The sequence below is a fragment of the Equus przewalskii genome, chromosome 19, assembly GCF_037783145.1.
Source record: "Equus przewalskii isolate Varuska chromosome 19, EquPr2, whole genome shotgun sequence".
Classification (NCBI taxonomy): domain Eukaryota; kingdom Metazoa; phylum Chordata; class Mammalia; order Perissodactyla; family Equidae; genus Equus; species Equus przewalskii.
In genome coordinates this window covers 55,217,340-55,227,725 of record NC_091849.1, presented here as the reverse complement: position 1 = coordinate 55,227,725, position 10,386 = coordinate 55,217,340, and the positions used below count along the sequence as shown (strand labels likewise).

General features: G+C 39.4%; 1 long non-coding RNA gene across 1 annotated transcript; it reads right to left on the bottom strand.

Annotated features, from left to right (window-relative positions):
- Positions 1–417: 417 nt before the first annotated feature.
- LOC139077528 (uncharacterized) lies at positions 418–2,421 on the bottom strand. The gene is made up of 2 exons (XR_011530153.1): positions 2,286–2,421; positions 418–913 (listed from the first exon to the last, which is right to left on the bottom strand). It is a non-coding gene; the product is annotated as an uncharacterized lncRNA (long non-coding RNA).
- Positions 2,422–10,386: the final 7,965 nt, after the last annotated feature.

Below are 10,386 nucleotides of genomic sequence, written 5' to 3'. Positions count from 1 at the left end.
CTAAGTAATATTACTCTTATGTCATTCTTGTCAAAGAATCCTTCAGGTTGAGAAGAGACAAGAACAGGTATCACTTCTTAAATTTAAAAAGGGAAACATGCCACATGCTCCAGTTCATATGCACATTTATTGAAAACTGTTGTGGGTGAGCTTTTCCTTCCCTGTAGAACTAATAAGTCTTCTAGATCCAACCAAACCTGGAGGTCGGTAGCAGTTCCTTCTCTGTGTTTACAGAACACTCATAACTCTCACTTTATAGAACTTCTAATGTATATCTGTTGGGTTTTTAATTTTCATCTTCATCAATTTGGTCCCGAATGAACACACTAGATTTTCTAGTGTCGGGGAAGTGGGAGAATTCCCCCCACCGCTTTTCCTCAAGGTTCTTATGGCTGGTCAAATAATCAAAGAGGCAGGTTAGCAAGAGAAAATCAAACAAAATTTAATAGCTTGTATACATGGGAGAAACCCAGGGTAAACTGAGTAACTCGGCCATCTGGCTGAGTCCACCCGTTTAAGTACCCTCAGCTACGGACAAGGAGGACATAATGATCTGGGGCTTCAAAGGTGAGAAAGACAATCTACATAGAGACGGAATGCAGAAGTTTGATAAGCAGGACTTTGATAAGAGTGGACTTAGCAAGGATCCCCCCAAGTGTACTAGATAGTTATCTATGGTGATGGCCTGTCCTGGAGACAACCTTCATTTTAAATTTCTTTAGGCAGCTTGGGGGAAGGTCAGATGCTCTTTCTGGGTCTTTTGAGGCTTCACTGTCTTCAGCTCGAAATAGTCCGCATACCAGAGTGGCACACCTTGGAGCGGCCTGCTCTCAGCCCCATCACTAGATCACAGATGGATTTCTCTTTGCTCACAGAGACTAGCACTGCTGCAATTCTTCTCCCTGGGGCGATGCTGTGAAAGGCAGAGCAAATGTCTTACACATACAAACAGAGTCTGCATCACAGGCAAAGGACGCTTAAAAATCAATTTTGTCTACCTTTTGTGGATTTGCTGCCCCCTCTCCTAGTGAGAGAATCTTGAAAATGGGATAAGAGGAGGAATCCTGGATTCTAACTCTAACCTTTGGTATGTAAATAAACCTCTCCACTAACCAGACAAGCCAAGTGTCTCCCGCTTGACAACCCAGACACGTCTCCAAGGTGCCAGGCCTCATCCCTCCTTGAAATGTAAACACAAACCTCTGGACTTATGTAAATCTCTGCGGAACTCTCAGCTATATAGGTGCAGTTGTAAATTTCTTTCCATAGCTCCATCTTTTAGCACAGGTCTCAAGTTCCAGCAAAATTTGTTTAGAACGTCCCTAACTGCACAGGGACACAAAAATATTTTCTCTACAACAAATTTCAAATTTGTTCACCTATCTATTTTTTTTCTCTATGTGATGAGATCCTTAAAAGAAAAACAAATGCCTCAGCTTTGTGTCTCCAGAGCCTAGTACAGTACTTGGCACATGGTAACATGCTTTATAAACAAGGTCATCTTACTTTCTGGTTTGCCTGGCATGGCCCCAGCTTACTCTTATCTTCCCAGTGTAAACTTTTTTCAATTTCTTTTAATTTTGAAAAAGTTTAAATCTTCAGAAAAGTTGCATGAATAGTACGTTGAATACACACATACTCTTCACCAAAGTGCTCCAATTCAGTCCCATTCATTTTCTCTCTTCTCTTTCTCTTGCTGTCTATATACACACATATAAATACATATTTTTTTTTCCTGAACCATTTGAAGGTAAGTTATAGACATCATGACAACTCAACTTTGAATTCTTCAGCATGTATATCCTCAAAATAAGAACATTTTCTTATGTGACCTCAGTAAGATTATCAAATTCAAGAAATTCAACCTTCACATGATAATATTATTTAATATATAATACATATTAAAATTGTTCCTATTGCCCCAACAATGTCCTTTATTGAAATATTTTCCATTTGTTGTTAAGATTAAAGATCCAATCCAGATCACACATTGAATTTAGGTGACAAGTCTCTCATTTTCGTTAACAGTTTGGACTATGTGTTATATGTCACCTTACTTACAAGTGTTTGGAGAAAATGTTCCATGAGTATTTTCATGTTTCTGCTTGATCAGAGCTTTCTGAGTGAAGAGCCAGCACCTGGGTTCCAGGATGATCGAGTAGCAACCCTACAGCTAGAGACCTCTGGGGAGAGGAAGAGCCACGTCTCCCCAGAGCCATGTGTTCACGCCCCAGAGTGGTGAAGGAGGGACCTTCTCCTCCTCTTCCCAGAGAGGATTTGTTTACCTTCCAGGCAAAGGCTGTCTTTCTGCTTCCAAGGCGAGGCTGGTCAGACATGCTCCAAGTCTCATATTTCAACGTTCCTCTCCTGGGGTGCAAATCTGGCTCTCTCCACATGGCCTGCACAGATTTGGGACATAAGACTGAGCCAAGACATTCTGTGAGTAAAGGTTCTGTCCTCTGATCCAGAGATCTGATGTTTCTGTGTCATGCAAACTGGTTAGCTTGCTAGCAGGGTACCATTCCAGACCCTTCCACGTTTCGAACTCAGCAATTTGTCATTAAACATTTAACCTAAAATGTCATGAGGGGCACTAAAGGAAAAGGCCTGGTCTCTGACCACTAAGATTTTATAATCTAGTGAGGGAGACAGACCTAAATTAAAATACAAAGAGGAAAACGTGGTATGTGTTATGGTCAAAAACTAGACTGTGAAAAAAATGCAGAGAAAAGAGACATCACTTTCTACGAAGAGGATAAGGCAGGGCTTCTAGGAGAGGGAGACACAGAGATTGCACAACCAAGGATGGTGAAAGAGCTTCAGCGATTGGACAAAGCCACAGAGGTATAGTCTGAGTTAGTACTCTTAGTTTTTCTAACTCTTAGTGAATTGTTATTTACATTAACTAAATTTCACTATTGATTAATAAACGGGGAACTTAGGGTGAGAAAGTAAAAGTGAGTCAGGCAAATCTCAGGGCAAAACAGTTTGCAGTGTATGGTATTTGATGGTGCACACATATATTGACTCAAATATTTTAATTTTAATACCTGTGCAAAGTATTAGCCCTCATAATACATCAATTTGCATATATAGTTATATTATACATTTTATATTAATGAGCTGTTTACATATGCTTTCAGAAATCTATGTCCTTGATTTGTATGCAATGGCACAATTCCGCAATAGTTGGGAAACAATTTATATTCTAGTCATAGGTTTAAAAATGGGCATATTTCAAATAGCTAAGTCCCCAGAAACATCTATATTTGGGGAAAAAACTCATCTTACAGTGCAAGAAAATTGAGCCATGGTTTCAGATAGCGGAGGCCAATTAAAAATTTCATTACACTGAGATTATAACACATTGATGGACCAGGAAACGGTTTCACACATATATAGAGGGAGAAGTGGATAATAAATTCAGATAAGCAAGTGTAGAATGGAGCAACAAGAATAAAAATCATTGAAATAATAAAATCTGATGTGCATAAAATATTCTAATGCCAATTTTTTGATAAGATGTTTATTACATTTTATTTTTCAGCGACAGAAAAATTAATGTCAGACAACTCTCAATTTAAATGCAATTATTGTGAGATATCATTATATAGACATTATATAAAGTTTTATAAGTAAATTAAATTTTTTGTAAAGGTAATGCTATACCACTGATATCTCAAATGCAAATTACATAACTCTGAAGGTTAATTTTATGTGTCAACTTTACTGAGCCAAGGGATGCCCAGATATCTGGTTAAAAATGATTTCTGTGTGTGTCTGTGAGGGTGTTTCTGGAAGAGACTAACAGTTGAATTGGTGGACTGAATAAAGCAAATAGCCCTCCCCATTGTGGGTGGGCAACATCCAATCTGTGAAAAGAGAATAGAGTCTTGGAAACTGGAGCTCAAAACTCCAACAGACGTGATTCTGATATATTTTCTCATAAAATATTAGACCTTTACAGTATTATCTATAATACTTTTAGCTATCAAGCATTTCATTTTTCAAAACTCCAGTTATCTTTTCCATTGAAGTAAAACATCTATCACGGGCAGAGTGTACTCGTAGGCACATAACTCTACCTTCCAGGTCAACTTATCATGGATAAAAGAGAGAAGCAATTTTTGTGATATGGACAGCTACTGACATTCATGTTTTATTGAGGTGATTCAATATTATCTGGGTGATGATACTGGTTATCCTTAGTCAATGACCTAAGGATCAGCAAAAAAGCAAAAAGAATGAAAAGCCATATCCTGTGAAGCACTGATAAATCTCAGTAATATCAATGGCAAGGAGATGGCCAAAGGACATGGTGGACAAGACCAGTCTCCACAGATTCTTCTCCAAAGGAGAGAAATTACTTCCCTGAAAGCAAAAGGAAATGGTTGTGGACTAGTGGAAAAATGTAATGGTTTATAAACCCAGGAAGGAGTAAAAATGAGCCAAAGGACTGAAGGAAGGAAAGAATGAAGGAGGGATGGGTGGAAGCGGGAAGGAAGCAGTATCTTCTGAATCTTCCATTACGTGAAGGAAAGCTCTATTTTCACATTTTAAAGCTGATTAGGACACATCCATTCAGTCTCACGTTGGTGTTTTTGCCTTACACACTCATCCCAATGTCTTTCCTGATCTCCTGAATGCAGCTAGAACGTGTGGAATTTCCCAAGGCTTCAGCTCCTAACAATTGCCCATCGCCCAGCATCCTCCACCTGTGCATCCAAGCGTCTCACAAAGCAGCTACACCTGTTTCTTCCAGGTCTCTTTGACAAAGCGAAACAGCAGTAGAGAATAATTTTTAGAATGCTAAATAAATTATAATAAATAATTGAAATAATCAATAAAACAAAATAATTGGGGGAGATAGTTTTTGTCTTCTCAGTCTACACTATAACTGAGAATCAATCAGTGCTTATTTTAAATGATGTAGCATGAAGCTATTTTACAATACTTTATTGTCCAATTTCCTTTCCCTTTCTTGAGAATCAGATACCTTGAACATATCTGCATTTACTGGGTGATTCATTCATTTCAAATGCATTCAGTCACCTACAAGAACATACCACACCAAGGCACCTGCCCAGTAAAAGATGACAGAAAATTAAACAAGACTCTGTGAATACGGTTTTCTAATCTAAAGGATAATACTAAAATAAAAAGGAAGTAATCAGGCAGAGTCCAGCATTTGTTCTGGGGAAGGACTACCACTTAGGAAAGAATCTTTTTATGCTTAGGCTAACTCACCATTCAGGTTAAGCAATGCATAAACCTCGAATTAATAGTTAGAAAGCTTATATAATATATTTTCTAAGAGCTTTCTCATGCATTACCTAATTTAATCACAGAAACAGTAGATAGGCAGTCTTACTGCTGCTACTTATAGATGAAGAAAATGAGAAAATGAGGTAGGCCTTGTAAATTGTTTAAGACCACGCAGAAGATCAGCAGCAGAAACAAAATGAGAGGGTTCTTGACTCCTTGCCCACTGCTTTCCCACAGCCCCACGCCGTTTTGTTTCTGTACTGTGCAAAGTCTTCAGCCTGGTTGCATTGAAAGAATGTAACAAAATAAAGGCTAAATTTTTCCCTATGCTTTCAGTGCTTAAAAGAGAAGTCTTAGACATTCAAATACCCAATTAACACTAAGTTGATGAACTGGAGGGTTATTAAATCTCCGCCCCCCCCCCCCCCCGCCACTTCCTGTCCTCGAGTGAAAATGATAAGCGATCACATTCTTGTCCAAAGATCCAAGATGGATAACTGATCGCTAAATCATTAAAGAATGTTATTTCCACTGTTGCAGGACAATGGATATATTGTCACTGTGATGGTGGTGTAAGATGGTTTGATAAAAGTCAAATAAATAACAGAGCAAGAACTCGAGTACATTTAAGATCTAAAATAATTAAAAAATAAGTGTAAGTTAATAGGCATCATTATACCTTATAATTGCATATGGGTACTTTAACTGTATCAGGGTCATATTAGTCATAAAATAAAACAAATGGTTATTTCTACTCACTTTTTATTCTGGTACCTCCAGAAAATGTTACTCTACGTTCCTAACAGATCACTGATTGAATGTGGTGAGCAATGAGAAACCTCAGCCAAGGCATTTTTCTCAACTCTATGTTGCTAGAATGTAACAGTCACATTTTTCAATTAACACAGGGCACAAGTGGATTTTTTTTAAATTTGCTGTAGAGAAATGTACTGTCTGTAAAACAGAAGCAAATGAAAATTATATAGAGAGGAAAGTCTCTCTCAGTGAGCAGTGTGAGCAAGAGAGACAAAAGAAGAAGAGAAAGCAAAAATCCTGACTTCCTTTTACCTCTTTGTTTACTGTCTCTTTCAAAATTCCAAAGCATGACTGCCTTGCATTACACCTTCTGGAAGATGCACTGATGTGAAAATCTGCAGGATGCCGGGGCGGCTACCTGTCAGTGCTTGGATTTAAGTCAGCTGCAGGTTCTTCCCTGGAGTATTAGCACAAGAATGACTTGACTTATGTATTTTCAATGGATGCAAACGTCAACCTTATCACCCAGGAAGACATATGGTACCCAGTTCTGAAAGCCAAATTCCATTTCATAATGAGTTCAAATCTCCCACTGCGACCGGAACTTGGAGCAGGGAAAGGCCGAGGTCAACGGCCGAGAGGGTGGCTCCGGCGCCCCACGCGGTGCCTGGACCTGTCTGAAAATGTCAGTTTTCAGAACGCGTTTCTGCAAGTTGCTTATACAAAAGTGTGTGGCTAAAATAAAAGCAGAGACAGGGGAAAAAAATCATTAAAATCATTTTTTTTTTTGCAAAGAAACACATAACGCAGGGTCATCGAGTTAATGTCAAAGTGTCTTCTGCTTTTTCCCCTGCATTTCTTTGAAATGCACAGGGGAAAATTGCCAGGACATAAATTGTAGTTAACATAAGCACCACTGGATTTCAACGGTTGTGCCTGGATTGCTGCAGGGTTGTCTGGTTCTACAGAGGTGACGATGTGGCTGAAAGCTCTCTCCCTACACATCCACTGATGAACAACTTGATCGAAATTCCTACTTCTGCCCTGAGGTTCAGCTAAACTGTTTTGTTCCAAAATTATAACTCCCATTGTATTAGTCAAGTCAGGCTGTCATAACAAAATGCCACAGGCTGGTGGCTTGAACAACAGAAATTTATTTTCTCACTGTTCTGGAGGCTGGAAGTCCAAGATCAAGATGTCAGCAGGGTTGGTTTCTCCTGAGGCCTCACTCCTTTGTTTGCAGATGGCCACTTTTCTTGCTATGTCTTCACATGGCCTTTTCTCTGTGTGTGTGCGCCTGTCTGGGGTCTCTCTGTGTGCCCGAATTTCCTCTTCTTATAAGAATACCAGTCTGCTTGGATTAGGGCCCTTGCTAAGGGCCTCATTTTAACTTAATCACCCTTTTAAAGACCCTATGTCCAAATACAGTCAAATTCTGAGATACTTGCAGTTAGGACTTCAATATATGAATTTTGAGAGGATACAATTCAGCCCAGAACATGTATCACGTGTCATTACAAACCGGTTCCTACTGTAATTGATCCACAGGCAGCAGGCATGCTCAATCTGCAGGTTTGCAAATCATGTTTCAGTTTTCATCCTAAATTCTAAGAAACTCAGAGATACTGTTAGTGGTCCTTGCACTAGTTTCCTGGTGCAATTATTTCTCCCTATGTCCTATGTCTACCTTTTGATCTAGGATTTTTATTTTAATATGCTTAGTGCATAATGTCCTTAATTAGTAGATAATACAGTATGGCAGAGCTAGTCTGGGTTTATAGCCTAACTCCACCTAGCCTAACTCCACCCATTGCATACTGTGTGATCCTAGCAGGCATCTATGCTTCAGTTCCCTCATCTGTAAAATGGGTATCATAACAGTATGTAACTCATTGAGTTGTTCCTATTAAATGAGTTAATACACATAAAGCCCTTTGTACCAGATACATTGTAGGCACTATGTAAGTGAATGTTATATGTAAACTAATCTTAGGCAACACATTTGTATAATATAATTTTTCAAATGTTTGAATAAAGAAGCAAATTTCTGATGAGTGATACATTTTTAGAATATCATCTGGAACAGATTATAAATACAAACTTGTATTCACAAATTTTCAAATCTCATCCTCATTCCATAGCTACATTTCCATGTTTTCTCACTACAGTTAGGATAAATGTGCATTCTCTTACTTATTGCTGGAAGCCCCCCTGCTGCTCCGCCCCCTCCTGCAAAGCCCCTACAGAACATGTCACCGAACTCAACAAATGCTACGTTAGCCACGTTTCACGTGTGGAAACACAAGCTGGAGAATCATGCTGCTCTTACTCTCTCAGAGCCAGCAGGTTTCATTCCTCCTGCCTGATGCCCTATGGATGCTTAACCGTCAGTATCTAAGATGATTTATATACTTTGGAGTCTCTTTTTCATTTCACTTTGGGCTACTCAGATCTGTGTCTGTAGAGATGCTCTCCAGGCTTTTGTAGGATTTTCTTCTTTCAGCATTGCTGACTCCAGCCTTTTTCTTCTCTTCCTGGGGCTGTGCTTCCTCCACAAAGCAAGCAGCCCAGACTTCACACTGTGATTTTCACAAGAGGACAGAGAATGCAGTAGATTCAGTGCGACTCACTCCCATACTCTTGCCCCTCCTCTCAGTTGATAACTTTGCTTCCTATTTCACTGAGAACGAAAAATCAGAGGAGACCTTCCTGGCTTTCCAGCACCAAAACCATCAGCCTTCCCCTGTGTCCAGGTCCTCTGCCCTCTGCTGTTACAAAAAGCTTTCACCGCTCCTGTCTACAGACAACTCTTCCACTAGTGCTCTGTATCCCAGCCAGCACAACCTACTCAAGGACTTTGATCCTCCAAACATCCCCCTCCCCATATCCTCATTTCTCCCCTCTCTACTGGATCGTTCTTATCGACAAACAAAACATAAAACCAAAAATCCTTCCCTTGACACTAAATCATTGTCCAGTCACTGCGTTGTTTCCCTGCTTCCCTTTGTAGCCAAATTCCTCTAAAGATTTGTCTATAATCAACGTCTCCACTTTCTCACCTCCCGTTTTCTCTGGAATCCATTCTATCAAGAATTCAGCCTCAACAAAACTTTGAGACCCATCCTCTTAAAGCCAACAGCGACCTCCCTGTTGTCATCTCCAAAGTTCTGCTCTTGGTCTTCTTACTTGACCTCTCAGTAGGATTGAACATGGCTGACCACTGCCTGCTCTTGGAACTTTCTTTACTTAGCCTGTCCAGTGTGAACATCCTAAAAATATCAAAAGCTTTAGCGTCAGGCAGATATAAACACAAGTTCTGGATTTTCTGCACTGTAGCTGTTTGACCTCGGCCAAATTATTAAACCTGAATCTCAATTTCTACATTTCTATAAAACAGGGACAACCATATCTCTCCTGTAGGATGTAGTAAGTATTAAAAATAGTGTTATAACACCCTGACTAATTTGTGGCACATCATAGGTACTCAATAAACGACAAGTATTAACATTAATATTATTATTGCTTTATTTACTTCCTCCTTTCACACTTCTGCTTATGTCTTTACATCTATGTAGTAAGTAGTGTTTCTCTCCCAAACTTTTTCCCCTATGGAAATCCTACCACAACCTTAAGATCCATCTCCAATCCAATTTCTTCCATAAAGGCTTCTTTTCATGCTTCTGAAGAAAAAGACCCTTCCTCTGAACCCTTAGTTACTTATTTTATCTATGATTCCTACAACATCTGCATTACATTGTTATTCCTATATGAACTGTTATTCATGAATCTCTTCTATTTCTCCTAGTAGGTTTAAGTTTCCATGGGCCAGACCAGCTGCGCAGAAGAAATCAGCTAAAACAACCTGGTAGGTTTCATAATTTAGTAATGACTCAGGTTTGGAAAATTTTTTAAACATCTGGCCAATATAGCAATATTACATAACCAAGGACCTCTGAAAAAAATTTTGACATTAAAAGCAAACTTCATCCAAGATCTATTGGAAGCCAGTGTTTCTAGCAAAATCAAATACTTGAAAGGTCCATATATGCCTGTAAAGGACTTTGCATCTCTTCTCTGCACTCTCCCCATGTAACCGACTCTCACTTGCCCAAGTTAAAGGAGAGAAAGAAATAGAGTAGGTAGCCCATGGAGGTGAGGGCTCCATGAGAAGGTGAACCAGGGAGACCGCTGGAATGTGCCTGCCCTCTCTGCAGCATTTCCCTCCCTCTTTGTGACTTTAGTGGGTTTTGTGAATTTCCAAACATTCTCTCTAATGGTAGTACCATAAATACTTTTTATCTCCAGTAAACAGCTATGGACGCCTGGGTACATTTGGCCTTGACAGCTAAAACACTATTTACTTAC